Source organism: Schistocerca nitens, chromosome 5 (assembly GCF_023898315.1).
Source record: "Schistocerca nitens isolate TAMUIC-IGC-003100 chromosome 5, iqSchNite1.1, whole genome shotgun sequence".
NCBI classification, from domain to species: Eukaryota; Metazoa; Arthropoda; class Insecta; order Orthoptera; family Acrididae; genus Schistocerca; species Schistocerca nitens.
Genome location: NC_064618.1, coordinates 306,985,588 through 307,007,414, shown reverse-complemented (window position 1 = coordinate 307,007,414; position 21,827 = coordinate 306,985,588). Strand labels below are relative to the sequence as shown.

Here is a 21,827-nt window from a genome sequence, read left to right as displayed (position 1 = left end):
ATGGGAGGACAGAGAGTTGATTTGGGTCCTCTGGTTAACAGTTCCTTCGTAAACATTGGGTGCAATTAAAAATCGCGCAGAGTTACCTGACGCGCCGTGATGGCCTGGAGCCAATGTACCTATGCACAGGCCTGCTGTTGCAAATTTGCGCGGTTGAAGTGGGGAGGAGCCCATAATTACAAACTTTTTCGAAACTGCATGAAATTAGGCAGGTGAGTTAACTAAATGTTAATTTTAAGAAAATAATGAACGGGAAGTATGATAAAAGTTGCACATAGAACTCGCCCGATAACACGATTTATCCTTGTAAAATACGTCGTGCCTAACATCACTGTATGGCGTTTTCGCTGCTAAGCTACTCATATGCCAAACTAAGCTGCAGGAATAGTTGCATCTCTGAAATACAGGAGTCACTGTTGCCCTGTGCTCTGAAACTTTTTACGCGTTGGGAATGATGTTTTGCAACTTACTCTATTTTAGATTGATCTCTGGTTAGAATGATCAGTCACGGCCTATTCTAGAAGACTTCAATAAGATTTCTCTAGAGTTACACTAATCTAGAATTGCAGGTCATTCTACATTCCCACTGCTTCATTTTTACAGCCTTACTTAGTACTGAAACTACAAACAAATCCTTACGTTGGCGACTTTCATTATCTTTTCAGCCTCTGCTCGCTGCATAATCTTCATCATGACCATGAATGCTGCTTTCAGTAATAATATTACTGTTACTGTCTTAGGCATGTAAACTTTCGTTTCATTTTCATGATCTACGTTTCCAGTATACTGTGAGATAGGGTTTATATAGTAAGATGAAGCGCAATTAAAATAAGTACAGGTGGGAACTGCCTTCTGCACCTTGAACACAATTGGTGAAAACCTACGCAAGTAATTACGAACAAATGAGTACTGCCTGACACACACAAATAGTGATTTTCCGAAAGCTCTCAGAAATCTCTCTCTCTCTCTCTCTCTCTCTCTCTCTCTCTCTCTCTCTCTCACACACACACACACACACACACACACACACACACACACACACACACACACTAGCACGGCACAAGCCCTCTGCCAGTGGGTCACCCAGTGTGATTACATGGATAAGGGACTACGTCTTGACGAGACTAAACATGTCTTATTTACAGCCACCTCTGATGCTAGAAAAGAAGTGATAAACGCGCCATATCACTGCTGTGTAATCGTTCGGCAGTTCTTAATGTGGCACGTTCTCGACGTTTTTTCAAATTATGTCTTATAGTTTATCATGTCTACCCAACTCTACTAACTGCATATTCCAGTACTGTAACGGATGGTTGTGTGTAATGGGGTGGTTCCCAGCATCACCCACAGTGTTCAGATGATGTGATGCCGAACGCTCCTGATAATCTATGAAGAGTGCCTCCCCTCTCTCCCACATACACAGACCACACCTCCATCTCAATAATAAAATGACATTTTGTAGCTTGTATTGGGCCTTTACTATTTAACCAATAAAGCTTACAGTTTTGTGTTATGTCAGGTATACTAACATAAATTAACAAATTGACAACCTACTACACCAACTTCTAATTCTGTTTCAAATCCGGGGATAGCATATCAACACAGATTGACAGAAAAGTGTTGCCAGCATATGGAGCAAATACACAGTGAATTAAAATAACATGTTTCGATGACTTCAGAGATTTGGGCATGTTGACTGTAGCATCAAGAACTAGCCACTTTTAGGCACACGGTCAATTATCACAACCGATGAAAATGTATCAGCGATGGACATGGATCTGCAGTTACTGAGCGATATTATTCGTCCAGCAGCACCCTGTCATTGAAGTAAAGAGGCTCAAGCTACAAACTTTATCACAAAAATGTTTGTGTGCATGATATTTTGAAAAGTTACCAGTTTGGACAGACAGTGACAATGCGGCACTTACCGTTCTTGAGCTACAGTGCATTAGTGTTTGGCAGGCGTTTGTTCTTAGAGACTTGTGCGGATACAATGACGAAAGATATCAAATCCATCACGTGTCAGATATTTTAGCCGACTCTAGTCTGAGATAAATTCCAAGCTACATTGTAGTTCGAATTTTATATTGAATTGTACTAACCAAATGACTTGCCCTCGGCGTGTCACAGTTGATATCTCACTGACAAATTTTGGTCCTTACCTTATTATAAGGTCGGCTAACTCGCATGGTATGTCACCAGGAACACGCGACATTCCAGTCTAATACACATGGCAAGCGTTCTGCATGAATGTTAAAGACTCAGTAGTTACCGCCATGTATTGCCCAACTACCTTGAAGTTAATGAATGAAAACAGTGAGTAGTTTAAGTGCCATAACTTCCGTAGAGCTTCATTTGTTTTTAGTTTTTTCTGGTGTTCATTTTCCCCGTTTCTACTGCATTTGTGACGATGATGTGATTTAACCACTTTTGCTTTTGTATTAGTGCCCAGCTGCATTATAGATGAATTATCATTGCTGTAAAGATTTGCTATTGTGACAGATACAGTCACGAAGTTTGAGGCAGATACTGACGAAGTTTTATTGTACACCATGTTAGATTTAAGAACTACAAGGCTTGAACTCATGAACAACTTTACATTACATCTGCATCTATATTCCCCAAGGTATTTTATGAAGTGTAGTCTGCTTTACGTCTTACGTCTTACACTACTACTATCATTTCTCCCCTCAGACGCCACTCATCACAGTAAGTTGTATTGTACGCAAAGTATTTGCCTAATTATCTAGGTGGCTACTTAACAGAAAGTGCAAAAATAATAAAAGGCCCACGATTTATTCAAGGTACATTACTCCTATGAGTCCACTAATGACCACTTACGAGGAGAGGTCCCCAGCGGTGGGATTGATTATACTGTGACCTAGTTAATATCCCAACTATCAAACCCTGCAGCCATTCACCGTGGTAGCCTCTCATCTGCGATTTATTGACGAAAAAATTTCGAAATTTTGTATGACGCTCAATATCACTAACATAGTAGCGTCATATTGACTGTTTGCGTGATGTAATATATATGATCAGGCCTTGACATGTAGAAAGATGTGGGTTCAAATCTGGTCAAATGCTTTAATTTTTTTAGTTTTAAACTGTTATCTAAATTACTTTGCTGATTATTTTTTTCACTTAATTGTTTCAAATTAATTTTATATTTCTGTTCCTTCGTCAGATCATTTTAATCAACGTATCAGCTTCTTCATTGCTCACACTTTTCTTCCTACGTCATTCCTTTTTCCACTTGAAATCTTTGTTCACCGAAAGTTAATTAATTTTATGTACTGATTTCGATTTAACTTCCTTCGTTTTATCATTTTTTCCGTTCATGTTATCGCAGTCATTATTTCTATTCTTCATTTTTATTGAATTTCGTTTTAGTTATACCGTCTTTCATTTAAATCTTGATCTCCGTTATTTTGTCCACAGTGCAATAGGAATTTACGCTACGTTTTAAATGTTTGTACGACGATTAACATCCAACAAAAGTACATCTTGAAATGAAAAATATATTTTTGACACTGTTCCACATCAATGTAAAAAGATTATTTTGTCTTTCGTTTCTTAACCGGTAGATCGGCATTTTCAAATATTTAAATATTATAATAGATAAATAAAATTAAATTCACATTCACAAAAATTCCAAGTGGAAAGGGAATGATATAAAGAAGAAATGAGAACAAATGAAAAAAAATCATATGTTGATTAAAATGTTACAAAGAAATACAAAATTACATTTAAACCAACTAAGTGAATAAAAATAACGATCAAAGTCATTTTGATAAAGATTTAAAAATAAAGAAATTTAAGACACTTTATCAGATATGAACCCACGACCTTCATCAAGTGGAGGTCTTACCGTAGCCATTACACCACGCAACCAGTCTACCTTCTCTTTTAACGCTACTGAGTGCCCCATAAAATTCCGATTTATTTTCTATCGATTACTCGCAGACTAGGTTAGAAAATTTAAAAAGGGAAATGGATAGGTTAAAGTTAGATATAGTGGGAATTAGTGAAGTTCGGTGGCAGGAGGAACAAGACTTTTGGTCAGGTGATTACAGGGTTATAAATACAAAATCAAATAGGGGTAATGCAGGAGTAGGTTTAATAATGAATAAAAAAATAGGAGTGCGGGTTAGCTACTACAGACAGCATAGTGAACGCATTATTGTGGCCAAGATAGATACAAAGCCCATGCCTACTACAGTAGTACAAGTTTATATGCCAACTAGCTCTGCAGATGATGAAGAAATTGATGAAATGTATGACGAGATAAAAGAAATTATTCAGGTAGTGAAGGGAGACGAAAATTTAATAGTCATGGGTGACTGGAATTCGTCAGTAGGAAAAGGGAGAGAAGGAAACATAGTAGGTGAATATGGATTGGGGGGAAGAAATGAAAGAGGAAGCCGCCTTGTAGAATTTTGCACAGAGCATAACTTAATCATAGCTAACACTTGGTTCAAGAATCATAAAAGAAGGTTGTATACCTGGAAGAATCCTGGAGATACTAATAGGTATCAGATAGATTATATAATGGTAAGACAGAGATTTAGGAACCAGGTTTTAAATTGTAAGACATTTCCAGGGGCAGATGTGGATTCTGACCACAATCTATTGGTTATGAACTGCAGATTGAAACTGAAGAAACTGCAAAAAGGTGGGAATTTAAGGAGATGGGACCTGGATAAGCTGAAAGAACCAGAGGTTGTAGAGAGCTTCAGGAAGAGCATAAGGGAACAATTGACAGGAATGGGGGAAAGAAATACAGTAGAAGAAGAATGGGTAGCTCTGAGGGATGAAGTAGTGAAGGCAGCAGAGGATCAAGTAGGTAAAAAGACGAGGGCTAACAGAAATCCTTGGGTAACAGAAGAAATATTGAATTTAATTGATGAAAGGAGAAAATATAAAAATGCAGTAAATGAAGCAGGCAAAAGGGAATACAAACGTCTCAAAAATGAGATCGACAGAAAGTGCAGAATGGCTAAGCAGGGATGGCTAGAGGACAAATGTAAGGATGTAGAGGCTTGTCTCACTAGGGGTAAGATAGATACTGCCTACAGGAAAATTAAAGAGACCTTTGGAGAGAAGAGAACCACTTGTATGAATACCAAGAGCTCAGATGGCAACCCAGTTCTAAGCAAAGATGGGAAGGCAGAAAGGTGAAAGGAGTATATAGAGGGTTTATACAAGGGCGATGTACTTGAGGACAGTTTTATGGAAATGGAAGAGGATGTAGATGAAGATGAAATGGGAGATAAGATACTGCGTGAAGAGTTTGACAGAGCACTGAAAGACCTGAGTCGAAACAAGGCCCCGGGAGTAGACAACATTCCATTAGAACTACTGATGGCCTTGGGAGAGCCAGTCATGACAAAACTCTACCATCTGGTGAGCAAGATGTATGAGACAGGCGAAATACCCACAGACTTCAAGAAGAATATAATAATTCCAATACCAAAGAAAGCAGGTGTTGACAGATGTGAAAATTACCGAACTATCAGTTTAATAAGTCACAGCTGCAAAATAGTAACGCGAATTCTTTACAGACGAATGGAAAAACTGGTAGAAGCGGACCTCGGGGAAGATCAGTTTGGATTCCGTAGAAATGTTGGAACACGTGAGACAATACTAACCTTACGACTTATCTTAGAAGAAAGATTAAGGAAAGGCAAACCTACGTTTCTAGCATTTGTAGACTTAGAGAAAGCTTTTGACAACGTTAACTGGAATACTCTCTTTCAAATTCTGAAGGTGGCAGGGGTAAAATACAGGGAGCGAAAGGCTATTTACAATTTGTACAGAAACCAGATGGCAGTTATAAGAGTCGAGGGGCATGAAAGGGAAGCAGTGGTTGGGAAGGGAGTGAGACAGGGTTGTAGCCTCTCCCCGATGTTATTCAATCTGTATATTGAGCAAGCAGTAAAGGAAACAAAAGAAAAATTCGGAGTAGGTATTAAAATTCATGGAGAAGAAGTAAAAACTTTGAGGTTCGCCGATGACATTGTAATTCTGTCAGAGACAGCAAAGGACTTGGAAGAGCAGTTGAACGGAATGGACAGTGTCTTGAAAGGAGGATATAAGATGAACATCAACAAAAACAAAACGAGGATAATGGAATGTAGTCAAATTAAATCGGGTGATGCTGAGGGGATTAGATTAGGAAATGAGACACTTAAAGTAGTAAAGGAGTTTTGCTATTTAGGGAGCAAAATAACTGATGATGGTCGAAGTAGAGAGGATATAAAATGTAGACTGGCAATGGCAAGGAAATCGTTTCTGAAGAAGAGAAATTTGTTAACATCGAGTATAGATTTAAGTGTCAGGAAGTCGTTTCTGAAAGTATTTGTATGGAGTGTACCAATGTATGGAAGTGAAACATGGACGATAAACAGTTTGGACAAGAAGAGAATAGAAGCTTTCGAAATGTGGTGCTACAGAAGAATGCTGAAGATAAGGTGGGTAGATCACGTAACTAATGAGGAGGTATTGAATAGGATTGGGGAGAAGAGAAGTTTGTGGCTCAACTTGACTAGAAGAAGGGATCGGTTGGTAGGACATGTTTTGAGGCATCAAGGGATCACAAATTTAGCATTGGAGGGCAGCGTGGAGGGTAAAAATCGTAGAGGGAGACCAAGAGATGAATACACTAAGCAGATTCAGAAGGATGTAGGTTGCAGTAGGTACTGGGAGATGAAGAAGCTTGCACAGGATAGAGTAGCATGGAGAGCTGCATCAAACCAGTCTCAGGACTGAAGACCACAACAACAACAATACTCGCAGACGAGAGCCCAGCAGCGTAAATGACTAAGGTGTGTGATACCAGGGATCTTAACCTAAATCAGCATACAGATGATTTTAAAAAGTCGATCTCACCACTGGGGACCTCTCCTTGTTAAACGCAAAACTCAAACAAAGTAAGTCATACATTCCAAGCTCGATCCAGGAGCACTGGCTGACAAGGCGTCTTCGAATCTGCTAACATTCGTAGATCACAGTAGGTAACTTAACACCACTCAAAGGTCAACTCGATGACCAATAGTTGCTAACCCGTGGAGGACTCACATAACTGCAAGGCGCGGATGACGGACTCCACAAGATTGCATGGACTGTCTGTCGTGAGACCCTGCGGACTCCTAAATACCAGCCGAGCTGATGTATACTTGTATCACTCTTTTTGTATGCACGTGATAGGCGCAGAGCGGTAGTATGTCGATGCTGACGTCACCTGCCCGTGTTGACGCCTTCTGTAAGTCTGACCAGAAGCAAGCTGTTATGATGCTCTAGACACCTGCCGAATAGGCAACCCGTCAGATATGGCCGCACTGCGGGAGGACACACATAAGCCCTAGGTTACAGCACCTTCCTTTCGTGTTCGATCCGGGAATGGTTTTGTGAGAAGAACGACTGTCTTCAGTAGGCCTCTGTATAAGCTCTCATATCCTTCGATTTTCAAGTCATGGCCGTTTCGCGAGACGTGCGCGAGGGGAAAAGTAATATGTTGTGTGAATCTTCTTGTAACTTCCGTTCTCAGATTTTAACAATAAACGTTTCTGTGGTGCACGACGACTCTCTTGTGGCAGCTGCCAGTGGAGTTTAATGACCATCTTTGTAATGCTCTCGTACTTAGTAAGCGAAACCACACAGACAACCAAAGCTCAACCACCAGGCGAACTATGGTTATGTAAGTCACTTCTTTCGTGGATGAATTACATTTTCGTAACAGTCTTCCAATGAATCTCAGAAGGGAACATTCCCGAGGGTAAAACAACGACCTCGATGAAACATGGAGGGCGTGAATAATGAAATACGTATTTTTTTGTTTGTGCCCGGTTTCACTTTCAAAACCCACCCTGAAAAGTAATTTCGTGTATTAGGTTTAGAGGGAATATCTTCGAAACGATGATATATATATATATATGTTTTTCATATATGTCATTAAAGTTATTGAAAACTGTGTCAAAGTTTTGTAATAATCTGAAATTTTGCAAAACACCCCACCATTACTAATTAATTCCGAAATTGAAAAAGGAAACCTTTTGTTACAACATGAATAAGAATCTTTCATGCCGTATACACCCTGTGTAATAAAGCTAGTTTTGTGAAATACCACTTCTGGAAAATAATCTGTACACTATGAGCTGTCTGATTATTTTCAACATACCAAATTCATGATTAAATATTCTTAGTATTTATTTTAATCACATTTATGTTCTCTTTGAAATTGTTATTTGAAGTTTTACATTCTTTTTTTATTTTATCGTTTCACATAAGTGTAGATTGTAAATTGAAAATGACTGATTACAATTATTATTATTTCTTTCTTTCTTTTCTCAGACGTTATGTCTGGTCAAAAATGGAAAGTGACGCGGACCTTGATCAAGCGTGACTTCCTTTTAACTGTACGGTAGATGTTATATTGTATTTAGGAACTTTCGGGTAATTGAACATATATCAATAATTACGGATTTCTGTAGTTGTATATGTATGTTTGGATGTAGCTGTATTGCATTGATGTACTGGTGGATATTGTGTGGTATGACTCCTGTAGTTGATAGTATAATTGATATAATGTCAACTTTATCCTGATGCCACATGTCCTTGACTTCCTCAGCCAGTTGGATGTATTTTTCAATTTTTTCTCCTGTTTTCTTTTGTATATTCGTTGTACTGGGTATGGATATTCGGATTAGTTGTGATAATTTCTTCTTTTTATTGGTGAGTATGGTGTCAGGTTTGTTATGTGGTGTTGTTTTATCTGTTGTAATGGTTCTGTTCCAGTATAATTTGTATTCATCATTCTCCAGTACATTTTGTGGTGCATACTTGTGTGTGGGAACGTGTTGTTTTATAAGTTTATGCTGTAAGGCAAGCTGTTGATGTATTGTTTTTGCTACATTGTCATGTCTTCTGGGGTATTCTGTATCTGCTAGTATTGTACATCCGCTTGTGATGTGATCTACTGTTTCTATTTGTTGTTTACAAAGTCTGCATTTATCTGTTGTGGTATTGGGATCTTTAATAATATTCTTGCTGTAATATCTGGTGTTTAATGTTTAATCCTGTACTGCAATCATGAATCCTTCCGTCTCACTGTATATATTGCCTTTTCTTAGCCATGTGTTGGATGCGTCTCGATCGATGTGTGGCTGTGTTAGATGATACGGGTGCTTGCCATGTAGTGTTTTCTTTTTCCAATTTACTTTCTTCGTATCTGTTGATGTTATGTGATCTAAAGGGTTGTAGAAGTGGTTATGAAATTGCAGTGGTGTAGCTGATGTATTTATATGAGTGATTGCTTTGTGTATTTTGCTAGTTTCTGCTCGTTCTAGAAAGAATTTTCTTAAATTGTCTACCTGTCCATAATGTAGGTTTTTTATATCCATAAATCCCCTTCCTCCTTCCTTTCTGCTTAATGTGAATCTTTCTGTTGCTGAATGTATGTGATGTATTCTATATTTGTGGCATTGTGATCGTGTAAGTGTATTGAGTGCTTCTAGGTCTGTGTTACTCCATTTCACTACTCCAAATGAGAAGGTCAATATTGGTATGGCATAAGTATTTATAGTTTTTGTCTTGTTTCTTGGTGTCAATTCTGTTTTCAGTATTTTTGTTAGTCTTTGTCTATATTTTTCTTTCAGTTGTTCTTTAATATTTGTATTATCTATTCCTATTTTTTGTCTGTATCCTAGATATTTATAGGCATCCGTTTTTTCCATCGCTTCTATGCAGTCGCTGTGGTTATCCAATATGTAATCTTCTTGTTTAGTGTGTTTTCCCTTGACTATGCTATTTTTCTTACATTTGTCTGTTCCAAAAGCCATACTTATATCATTGCTGAATACTTCTGTTATCTTTAGTAATTGGTTGAGTTGTTGATTTGTTGCTGCCAGTAGTTTTAGATCATCCATGTGTAGCAAATGTGTGGTTTTGTGTTGGTATGTTCCAGTAATATTATATCCATAATTTGTATTATTTAGCATGTTGGATAGGGGGTTCAGAGCAAGGCAGAACCAGAAAGGACTTAATGAGTCTCCTTGGTATATTCCACGCTTAATCTGTATTGGCTGTGATGTGACATTATTTGAATTTGTTTGGATATTAAGTGTGGTTTTCCAATTTTTCATTACTATGTTTAGGAACTGTATCAATTTAGGATCTACTTTGTATATTTCCAATATTTGTAGTAACCATGAGTGGGGTACACTATCAAAAGCTTTTTGGTAATCAATGTATGCGTAGTGTAGCGACCTTTGTTTAGTTTTAGCTTGATATGTCACCTCTGCGTCTATTATCAGTTGCTCTTTACATCCTCGTGCTCCTTTGCAACAGTCTTTTTGTTCTTCATTTATAGTTTTGTTCTGTGTTGTATGTGTCATTAATTTCTGTGTAATGACTGAAGTTAATATTTTGTATATTGTTGGTAGGCATGTTATGGGGCGATATTTAGCTGGGTTTGCTGTGTCTGCTTGATTTTAGGTTTCAGATAAGTTATTCCATGTGTAAGTGTATCAGGGAATATGTATGTGTCTGCAATGTAACTGTTAAATAATTTACCTAGATGTGAATGTGTTGAGGTGAACTTCTTTAGCCAGAAATTTGCTATTTTATCATTTCCAGGGGCTTTCCAATTGTGAGTAGAATTAATTGCTTGGGTGACTTCATGTTGCAAAATTATCACTTCAGGCATTTGTGGTATCTTGTATGTGTCAGTTTCTGCTTGTATCCACCGTGCATGCCTGTTATGTTGTACAGGGTTTGACCATATGTTGCTCCAGAAGTGTTCCATGTCTGTTATGTTTTGTGGATTGTCTATTTTAATGTGTGTGTTATCTATTGTCTGGTAAAATTTCTTTTGGTTTGTGTTGAATGTTTGGTTTTGTTTCCTTCTATTTTCACTTTTATTGTATCTCCTAAGTCGTTTGGTCAGTGCTTTTAATTTCTGCTTCTTTTCATCTAATTGCTCTATCGCTTCTTGTTGTGAGATTTTACCTAACCTTTTTCGTTTTTTTCTGACATTTCATTTCTTATAAATTGTATTAGCTGTCCGATGTCTTTTCTCAGTTTTTCGATTCAGATCTGTAGCCTGTGTTGCCATGCTAGTTTTGTGGGTTTCTTCTGTGTGTTGGTTGGTTCTGATCTCTGCCTAGTGTGTATATTTAGTGTAGTGAGTGCTCCTGTATAAACCAGTAGTTTTAAATCTTCCATAGTTGTGTTTTCATTTATTTTGTTGTGTATGATTGTGTTGATAGTTTTTATTGTTGTTTCGACTTGTGGGTTATTTGGCGGTCTATGCAAGAATGGTCTAATGTCTGTATTTGTGGCTTTGTATTCTATATATGTCAGCTGAAATTTTTCTTCGATACCTAACGTGTGTCACTTCGTGTTCTATTTGTGCTTGTTCTGGTGGCTGTCTTAAGATTTCGTTTTCCTCTGAATGTTTAATTGATGCATGTTGTTCTTTGTTTGTTTGCTCTGGGATGTTTGAGTCCATTACTGTATTTTCTTCTTCTTCTGATTGCACATTATTTTGTTCCAGTATTTGTTGTACTTGTTGTTTGATGTTTTCTAATTCTGACTGGGGTATCCTGTTATTTTTTATTATTACACGGATCTGATCAGCTAGTCATTGTTCTGTTAAAAATTTTAATTCTGGATAGCTGGTAATAAATGTTGTGTATACTTGTGATCTGTATCCAGTTGTGTTTGTTCCTAAGTTTGTTGCTTGGTAATAACAGAACATCAGATGTCGGTTAACTTCATCTGACCATCTCATCCTCTGTCTTTGTTTTCCTTCTAGAGTGGTTGCAGGAAGTATATCCTGAAAAACACCTCTATTTGGATTTAAATCATTTTCCAGTTGGCTAGCAGTGTCGTTACCATTGTGGGCGGGCATAGGGTTCAAGCGTCGTCCCCGACCATGACGGTGCTTGTCCGAGGCTTCTTTAGTTCTGTCCCGAACCAACTAATCACACTAAAAGGGGGGGTTAGCCCTATTAGTTGTTTGTTCTTTTCGTCGCCTTTTACGACTGGCAGAACATACCGGAGGCCTATTCTTTTCCCGGGCCTCCACGGGGCAGATTATTTTCAATATTTCTTAGGGTCCTTCTTATTTTCCCAATATTTATTCATTTTCTCCCCGAAGACTTTCTTTCTTTCTTTCTTCAGTCCACTTTGGTTCCATCTCTGGAATAAACTTCCACTTATCAATTTTGCTTCTGAATGTATCCCTGTCTGATGTGTTAGTTACATCAATCATTGCCTTCATCAAATCCTTCTTAACTTCGTTTATCCAAGGTACTGATGCTTTAAGGGATGTCACATAGTCCAACAGACATTAGTTAGTCTGTTTCCAGGTAATCCGTCAACGTGTCCATAGAGTTTCATTGGTCTCTTTCTGATGTCAATTTCGATGTTTGATACTTTTTCTGTTGTCTCGATATTTTGTAGTCTATATCCATCTTGTGTGTATCGTGGTCCCAGAATTTTTCTAATAATGTTTCTCTCTTCTTTCTTAATTTCTGGTAAATCTAGTTTTCGATTCAATGACAGTGTTTCACTTGCAAATGTGACTGTCGGTTTGATTACTGTGCTGCAATGTCGGGTTTCAGTGCCGTTTGACAGGCTTAGTTATAGAAATGTGAAACAAGTCCGGACGCTTTCTTGATTTTCTGCAGTCTGCTTATTAACTCATGATGATAAAAATCATTCAAAAATCAAATGGCTCTGAGCACTATGGGACCCAACTGCTGAGGTCATTAGTCCCCTAGAACTTAGAACTAGTTAAACCTAACTAACCTAAGGACATCACAAACATCTATGCCCGAGGCAGGATTCGAATCTGCGACCGTAGCGGTCTTGCGGTTCCAGACTGCAGCGCCTTTAACCGCACGGCCACTTCGGCCGGCTAAAAATCATTACAATAATTATAATCTGTAAAGAAACGGTTAGTTCATGAGGTTTTTCTACACAAAATACATAAAATGAACGAATTTTCTTCACACAGTATACGCGAAGAAGTAAACAACGTAAAACAAAATTCAGCAGGATTTCAAATTGTTGCGTGTGATCCTCCAAATAGTTTCGTTTGCATCAGGCATGTTTCAGTACATTTAAAGCCTCGGCGAAGAGAATTCATTATTTAATAGTAGCTGCAGCATGATTATATTATTTCTCAAGTGGAGATCTTTCGACAGAACTAGATCTGCAAAACTCCCCACCAAGTTCTTCCAACATCAAAAGTTGTATACCTCTCACGGCTGTACCTGTGTCATCGAGCCCTTTGGGATAATCAGATGCGTGGTGCAAAAAAAATATTTTGTTTTTAGCGTTTCTTTACAGAGTATCACTATTGTTATCATTTTGTATCACAATAATGACTTACTTATCACTTACAGTTAACAAAATACCGGTATGTGAAACGGTAAACAAAAAATTCGTGAATATAAAAGGTAAAAATTTAACACAAAAAAACACTAGAATAATAATCAATGTTTACATATTTTAATTAGGTTTGTTGAAAATATTCTGACAGCACTGTTTACAGCCACAGTCTGCAACAGAGGAGGCCGTGATATAATTATTTTCCAAAATTGATATTTCAGAAACAAGCTTTACTATACATGGATGTGTGTGGCTTGAAAACTGCTTTAATTTAAGCTTTAACGAAAGTTTTCATTTTTCGAAATTAATTAATGGTGATGGGATATTTTTCAAAATTCCTGATTATTGCAAAACTTTACTATGCAGCTCTCAAGAAAGTTAATTACATATCAACTTTTATATGGAAAAAAATTTTTGTATATCATCATCATTTCGAAGATATTCCTTCTAAACACAATATGCCAAATTACCTTTTGTGGTATGTTTTCCCTCTTAAAACTGAAATTAGGCAGAAACAGAAAACTACAAAGTATTCGAAAACAGCCACAAGTCGCACTAAAAATTTTTCTTATTTGCCGATTTCGGTCTTCGAACGAACATGAGCATCGTCAGAATATACAATTTAAAGTTAAGTGACAGCACTAAAAATTAAACTGGCTCTGCTGTAGCACTTAAACTTACGTTTAAAGTGCAGTAGTAAATGATGACACGGATAGCGCCAAAGATTTAATGTCATCTTTTACTACTGTACTTAAAAAGTACTTAAAATGAAAATTTGCCGGCCGAAGTGGCCGTGCGGTTAAAGGCGCTGCAGTCTGGAACCGCAAGACCGCTACGGTCGCAGGTTCGAATCCTGCCTCGGGCATGGATGTTTGTGATGTCCTTAGGTTAGTTAGGTTTAACTAGTTCTAAGTTCTAGGGGACTAATGACCTCAGCAGTTGAGTCCCATAGTGCTCAGAGCCATTTTTTTTGAAAATTTAAGTGCTATAGTAGAGCCAGTTGCATCTTTAAGATATTGCTGTGCCTCTGCTATTCTGATTACGAATGCATGTGCAAAGGAACAGGCATTGCGGTGCCCACAGCCGTTACGAAACACATCAAATGAACTCGCAACTGCGGATGAGGACTGCCATCAGCTGTAGAATGGAATGACGACAGTGAAAATTTGTGCCGGACCGGGACTCGAATCCGGATTTCCCGTTTATCGTGAGCGGTCACCTGACCATTTGGCTATGCGTGCCCGACCCACGGCCAGATCCAAACTTCCATATGTCCTCAACTATGCTTCTACACACGTCGCTCATCAAACGGAACTCGCCGAGAGAATCAAGGACGCTCCGCTTTGCTTCACACCGTCGTGTTGCTGTTACGTCACTCCACGTGGCGCGGTCTCTCAATGGACGCCGCCCTACAGCCGCACGGGATGACGCTTCCAGCGGGTATCACGCTAATCTACTTTGTGTTTGTTACTCTCAAGTGATCACGGACGATATTTTAGTTATTGTTTTTGGGACAAATGTCAGCCTCAACTTGTGCAGTTAGTAAAGTGTTTTGTACTGCATCATAAGAATCGTCGTTCCGCACAGCAAGCAACCACCTATGAGGTGTAGGACACAAAAAATAAAATAGTGAAAAATAAACTTACCGTTTGCTTTGTGGAGTGCAACGTGCAGATTTTCTGTAAAGAATCAAAGCAGTGTAATTAGAAAGCTGAAAATAATTGGACAGACATAAGAAATAAATGTACTTTTCACTTAGAAATCTGACAAATTGTTTAGGGAGACAGAGAGCCATAGCAAAAGTTTTCAGAGAGCCATAGCAGAAGTTTTCGATAGCTTTATTTTCCAGTTAGCATGAAATTAATTCATTTCAATACAGTGGGGACAGGCGAGTGACCTTACTGCAAAATAATCTAGCCTTGTTTTGTAAACCCTCGTCGTCAATTTTGTAAAGGCCTCGTCGCTACAGCTATAGAGGCCGGGTTGCCACTAGGGTTACGGCAGGGCGAGTTTGGGAGTTCGTGAAACGGATTCTGGTGCAGTATACCGCTAAGACTATTTCTCCCTACCACTATTACACAGGTATGCTACAGTATCAGGTAACTGGATAGGAGAACATGGTTCTTAACACTCCAACAAATTAGTAACAAAGTCACACAAATGAGTTAAAAAAGTTTTTCTTACCTTTGTGACTTGTCGAATTATGAAGTCTGCAACACTGCATATAACACAAAAAGGGCCCTCAATGGCTAAGTGCAAATAATCATAGGTAAACTTCACATTACATAGCGAATGCAATTTACAATAACTATCTGTTCACTTCTAAGGGTTTACTAAACGACCCTGGCTGATGATCTATAACCAAGTGGGCAAGAGCTGATCTATCTTCCGAGTAGGCTTCTGTCCGTTATGCTATTCGAAGGCTTCCAACTTTCCAAAGATATTATTTCATATGCCAGAGATATCACTCATTCATTTTATGGCATCCGTGAACCGTATACCGAAAATTGTGTTGTTGGTTATTACATAAAAGTGTCTGAAATGTTTGGGTAATTTTGATATTTTTTGGTACTAGAGAATAGGTGACTGATTTTCTAGAGTAAGATAAGAAACCCAATATTAGATGTCACTCAATCTATACAGTACATTTTGCCCTTAAGAAGAAAAAGTTGTGTAACCAACGAGATTCCAGTGAGCGATTCGGTCATCGCCGATATTATGCCAGATTGTTTTTCATTTAACTAAATCAAAAATTAGTTTCGTGCTATTGATATTATTAGCAGTTCTCAATAACTGGCGCCATATTTCTAGATTTCTTGTTTTTGAGACGAAGATATATTTTCTCGTCCTAAATTTATGTAATTGAATGTCTTACTATGAGAACCGCTAGTACTTATTTTTACGACTGAAAAAAATTGTATTATAGAATCTTCTAAGAATTTTCTCTGTGTAGCGACTGTGCTACAACATAATATCCGTATGAAGTGTGAAGACGTAGCTAGTGAAAAACGGGGCTCAGTCAGGATGTACGTGATGGAATTATCTTCAGTTGTCTGCAACATTTGGTTGGTTTTTAAATACATAAGAAATGACACTTATTCCTGCCATTGTTACGAAATGTGAGCAAAAAATTTTTCCTCGTAGCCGACATAAAAGCATCACTATTACCTACGTTCCTTATAGTCCATGAAAGTCTCAATTTCTTTATTTTTTATAAAAAGAAAGAAAATATCTAACAGTTCAATGCTATATAAAAGTTTAACAAGATTAAGGGCTAAATCACAGTCCCAAGAGGCAAACTATCGTAAAATAGCTACATTCATGATTACCTATTCTTAGATTACACAAATTTCTAATTACGCGCTACAAATGTGTCGGTGTAATTAACACAGTGTTTCGCCTAGAACATACATGTCAATCAACTGAAATGGACAAAAAAATGAGTACGTAGAATATGGAAGAATGCAGTATAATATCTCTTTCTACCACTCGCCAAGCCAATATACGACCATCGGTATACGGCAGCCTTCAATCTTAATGAGTTCATCTACTCGGCCTTTGAAGATATTTCAGAATCTCTGCTATGAAGGAGGAGAAACTGCTCGACTATGATGACTCATTGGCTACAGAATTACGAATACTCAGTTTTGAGCATGCTAAAAAGATTGATTGTAGCATCAATGTCATCCACGTCTAATAAATTCAAAGCTGAGGTATCTGTAAACTTTATGACACTGTCGCACTATTGGGGATGATACAGGCATTCTTCGTGCAAATATTTGTAAAGCGTAGCCACAGTATCAGTCCAGTAACATATGAATTTAAATACAAAAATATACGTTATAATAAAATAGAAAGTACAAGAAAGCCTAGGTAAGCAATGCTGTTTCACAACAACAACGTGCTCTTCTACAAGTTTCTTGCTGTGCAACGTTTGCTGGTCGTAAAATTGCCTTTGAGCTGCTGGGGGAATCCACAGTATTTGCCCAACAGCACAGATCCTCAGCAAAACGGCACAAATAAATGTGTAGAAAGAGGTGTCTCGCGAAAAATCCCTCAAGTGTATCGTTACAGATATAGTGTTCGTAGCGATATAAATGTGGTGAATCGTAGCAGGTATCCAAGGCGACTGCGTCAGCCTGTGAAATCGTTTCCAGCTGTTACTCAGAAGTGGCTAAAGATTAATCTTTCCCTATTCTGTGTTCTTATCTGGCCTGAGATGCACTGCTGTCTTTCCCATTGCCGTCGTCATGTGAGATCTTTATCAAACCAATACGCGGAACTCAGTTCCAGCTTATTGGCGCTCATTGTCATTAAGTCGGACATGCCACGAAACCTCGTGGCGGCAGTCTTCTGTGACAGGAGTCGTGAGGCCCTGGGAGCAAACGAGCGCGTGATCGCGACTCATAGCTCATCTCGAGGACGCCGATGGCAGTTCCGTGGGTACCAGCCCGTGCAATCCCCCGCCTTTCACAACTGTCGCAGGAAAAATACCGGACCTTGCCCTCCCATGTTTCGTTTGTGACCTACCCTGGCCTTCTCAATGCAACTACTGCGAAGACTAATCGTGAGTGTCCGGTTTGTAGACAATTTTCTCGCCCAATATTCGGCTTAGCATTGAACAACAATGTTATTAACGTTTGCTAATAAAGCGGGTGGAAAAAATATGTACACACCAAAAACACAGCGCCGCGAGGGGTAGCCATGCGGTCTAGGGCGCCTTGCCACGGTCGGAGGTTCGAGTCCTCCTCCGGGCATGGGTGTGTGTGTGTTGTCCATAGCGTAAGTTAGTTTAAGTTAGATTAAGTAGTGCGTAAGCCTAGGGACTGATGACTTCAGCAGCCTCGTCCCACAGAACTTATCACAAATTTCCAATTTCCAAAAACACAACAAAACACATTACCATGTCTATTACAGTGCAGGAAATATCTTACCATTAAAAACAGGTCCAGTATGGTTACAAGGGACTCTTATACTATTCTCCCTAGAAACTTGTGGCAAGTTCACATAAGTAGGCCATTAAGGCTCAATAATAATGATGCATGGCGATTGTGGGGGCCACGGGATGATGATGATGATGATGATGTTTGGTTTGTGCGGCGCTCAACTGTACGGTTATCAGCGCCCGCACAAAGTCCCAATTTTTTCACACTTACAATGTTTTACGCAGTCCAATCTAGCCACATTACGAACGACGATGATGATTATGATGAGGACAACACAAAAACACAGTCCCCAGGCAGAGAAAATTCCCAACCCGGCCGGGAATCGAACCCGGGATCCCGTGATCCAGAGGCAGCAACGCTAGCCACTAGACCACGAGCTGCGGACGGGGCCACGGGAGATGCGATATTTCATCCTTGTGCTCACAAAATCAGCCACAGACGATACGAGCTTTGTGAACACGGACCCTGTCGTCTTGGAATACCACCATCACCATTGGGGAATAAACGTTGTACTATGGAATTGACCAGATCAGCCAAAATGGTCACATTTTGCTGGGCGGTAATGCGAACTTGCAGAGTTACTTACCATGGTGTCCAAGGCATATCACAATATGGCTACCCAAATCATCACCGACTCCTCGTCATATTTCACTTTGAATGCGAAAACTCGACCACAAGTTGGAAACAGTGTGTAATAAGACTCGTCCGACCAAATAACACTCCTTCAGTAGTCAACAGTCCTGGTTTTATGACTTCGGCAGAATGCTTTCGCGTTACTGTTATTTGCATCACTGATCTATGTGGGGCGTTTGAAAAGTCCGTGCAAAAATAAAAATTACTTACCTGTTTGGGGTAAACCTTTTTTTATTTTTCGACATAGTCTCCTTTTAGACTTATACACTTCGTCCAACGCTGCTCTAATTTGTTGATCCCTTCCGAATAAAAGGAATTTTTCAAGTCTCCAAAATAGCTATTAGCTGCTGCAATCACCTTCTCGTTTGAATAAAATCTTTGTCCTGCCAGCCATTTATTCAAATTGGGGAACAAATAGTAGTCTGAGGGAGCCACGTCTGAGGAATAGGGGGGGGGGGGTTTGTGAAACGAGTTGGAATCATATTTCTATTAATTTTGCGACCACAACCGCTGAGGTATGTGCCGGTGCATTGTCGTGATGGAATAGGACTTTTTTGCGGTCCAGTCGCCAGCGTTGTTCTTGCAGCTTGGTTTTCAAACGGTCCAATAACGATGAATAACATGCACCTGTAATAGTTTTACCCTTTTCCAGATAGTCGATGAGGCTGTCCCTTGCGAATCCCAAAGAACAGTCGCCATAACCTTTCCGGCCGAAGGAATGGTCTTCGCCTTTTTTGGTGCAGATTCTCCCTTGGTAACCCATAGTTTAGATTGTTGTTTGGTCTTAGGAGTACAGAAATGTGTCCATGTTTCATTCACAGTGACAAAACGACGCTTAAAGTTCTGCGGATTCTTCCTGAACAGCTGCAAACCATCCATGCCACACTTCACACAATTCCGTTTTTGGTCAAGCCTGAGCTCTCGCGGAACCCATCTTGCGGATAGCTTTCTCATGTCCAAAAGTTTATGCAAAATATTATGTACCCGTTCACTGGAGATGCCCACAGCACTAGCAATCTCACGCACCTTAACTCTTCTGCCATCCATCACCATATCATGGATTTTATCAATGATTCCTGGAGTCGTAACCTCCACAGTGCGTCCAGAACGTTCGGCATTACTTGTGCCCATATGGCCACTCCGAAAATTTTGAAACCACTTATAAACTGTTCTGATGGAAGGTGCAGAGTCACCGTAATGTTTATCAAGCTTCTCTTTAGTCTCCTGAGGCGTTTTGGCTTTCACAAAGTAACGTTTAATCACCACACGAAATTCTTTTTCGTCCATTTTTGACAATCACTAGACTTCCTTGGTTCACACGAATGCCAAACAAAAAGAAATAGACCAATATGGCTGAAACTTTGTGTGCGTTCTTTCCAAAGATGCTTCTAACTAAACACGACCTCGATACGCGCCGGTGGTGCCATCTCTCGGACTTAACGCGGACTTTTCAAACGCCCCTCGTATGTTTTCGGAATTCCAGCTCGTTCTGCAGTTCCCAGCTTATGGAGCTCCCTTCGTGTTGTTTTGGTGCTGACAGGTTTCACGGGTGCGACATTCGGTTCTGCAGGGACTTTATCAGCTGTCGTCTAATCATTTTTCGTCACAACGCTCTTCAATAACCGTCTGTCACCATCACTCAACACACTCTTTCGTTCACAATGTGACTTGGTGGATGATGTTTTTCCGCTTTCCCTACATGTTATATAAATCGTCGACATGCTTAGGGAAGTATCCTCCAACAGAGCAACAACAATTTGTCCACGTTGGCGTTCTCTTAGCTCCGATATAACACACTTAGCCACAAAGAAAACTGTTCTAATGATAATAACTAACATTTTCAACGTATAGAGGGCATTGCACAGGTTCCACTCGTGGTCAAATATCAACAGCGCCGCCCCAGGCGTGGATGGTCCGCCCCAGGCGCGGATACCATCCGCATTTATGTTCAAGAATGCACTTCTTGCGATGTTTCCCTATATATTCCCGCTGTCTTTCGTATTCTTTATAACTGCATGGACAAAAATATTCCACCGTTTACACAGTATTCCTACGGTACAGAGGAGGACAATATTAACGAAAGCAACTCGCAGATAGTAATCAGATGTTTTCTCTTTGTGCATTAATGGCACTTGCAGCCGTACTCCGGATACAGAAAGACAATATCTGCGTTACTGATACATGTAGAACAAATTCATCCCAAGTAATGATATTCGAGGTAACTAACACTACCTAAGTACCGAATACAGACCTACTCGTACTGCGTTCCCTTGTAATTTGGAGCTAATTCCTTACGTGGAACTTTTTTACGATACGTTATAGCCTATTGGACAGTATTAAATTTATGTGTACTGTTTAATTCTTCGTCGGCGAATAGAGGCGCGAATATCTCCTCAACGACCATTCAGCGAACGTTGCTGCATATGCGACTTCGCAGCAGGCGCCTGGTTCGTGCACCAATGCTGGCTATTGTTCGTCGGCTACCAAAGCTGGAATTTAATACAGCAACTGCATGTTCAACGAGTGACGACAGGTGGGCGTTGCAGACGAATCGCGTTTTATACTCTCTTGGACAGACGGCTGTTGGCATGCGGTCGCGCGGTTCCAGACTGAAGCGCTCGGACACTCCGGCCGGCGGAGTGAAACATCTGAAAGAAAACATCCCGCAATAATCGTCGGAAAGGTCCAGGCTGTAGGGCATTCCCCGGGCACAGTGGATCAACACAAGTACGCATTTATCCTTGGGAACCATGTCCACGCCGACCGATGTGGCCGAGTTGTTCTAGGCGCTTCAGTCTGGAACCGCGCGACAGCTACGGTCGCAGGTTTGAATCCTGCCTCGGGCATGGA

General features: G+C 39.6%; 1 protein-coding gene across 3 annotated transcripts in view; it reads right to left on the bottom strand.

The window, feature by feature from the left end:
• Positions 1 to 21,827, bottom strand: part of LOC126259224 (protein GDAP2 homolog) — a 1,081,164-nt gene that overhangs the window by 592,358 nt on the left and 466,979 nt on the right. For all 3 annotated transcript variants that reach the window (XM_049955836.1, XM_049955838.1, XM_049955837.1), the window contains one exon: positions 15,045 to 15,077. The gene's annotated coding sequence lies outside the window, so the exon portion shown is untranslated. The remainder of the gene's footprint in view (positions 1 to 15,044; positions 15,078 to 21,827) is intronic.